Source organism: Penaeus monodon, chromosome 29 (assembly GCF_015228065.2).
Source record: "Penaeus monodon isolate SGIC_2016 chromosome 29, NSTDA_Pmon_1, whole genome shotgun sequence".
Lineage (NCBI taxonomy): Eukaryota > Metazoa > Arthropoda > Malacostraca > Decapoda > Penaeidae > Penaeus > Penaeus monodon.
Window position 1 is genome coordinate 33,587,842 of NC_051414.1, and position 597 is coordinate 33,588,438.

Sequence of the window (597 nt, forward strand, 5' to 3'; positions counted from 1 at the left end):
GCGTGTGTTAGATGCCAACGATGGCCAGTTGGCCGCGTGTGACACACCCCGTTGCCTGCTGAGGCATGTTATGAATTTGTTTATTGACTGGATCAGCATTGTTATTGGCCTGGTCGGTAGTGAGCCTCGTAAATAAAAGCTCCTGTCTCTAGAGATATAGTTTGAAACTCGTGCTTACAGCGAGGCCAGGTCAAAATATATGAAAATGACAAAAAGAAGCAGCATAACTTTTTCTCGCTTCACAAGAAACAGGACATGTCCTGCGAGCCTCAGCTGCGAGTCTGCCCACAGACGAGTAGAAGAAAAGGAGAATCCGTCTTCTGGAGAAAGACTTGCGCTCTTTGCTGCAACTCATTGACTTAAGAAATACATTTCCTTTTACTGGAGAAGCAGATTTAGATAAAAACAAATTTTTCTTAGACAATGTGATGGGAAAAGATATATACACGTACATGTATGGATTAAAAAAAAAAATTGAATGTGAAGTATGATCTATTTGTCGTTCCAGAAACGGAGGTTTGTCAACTGAATTATGTCCAGAGGGCTTTGTTTCTAAAGAGTTAATTATCCAATTATAAATAATGTAGCCATGGCCTC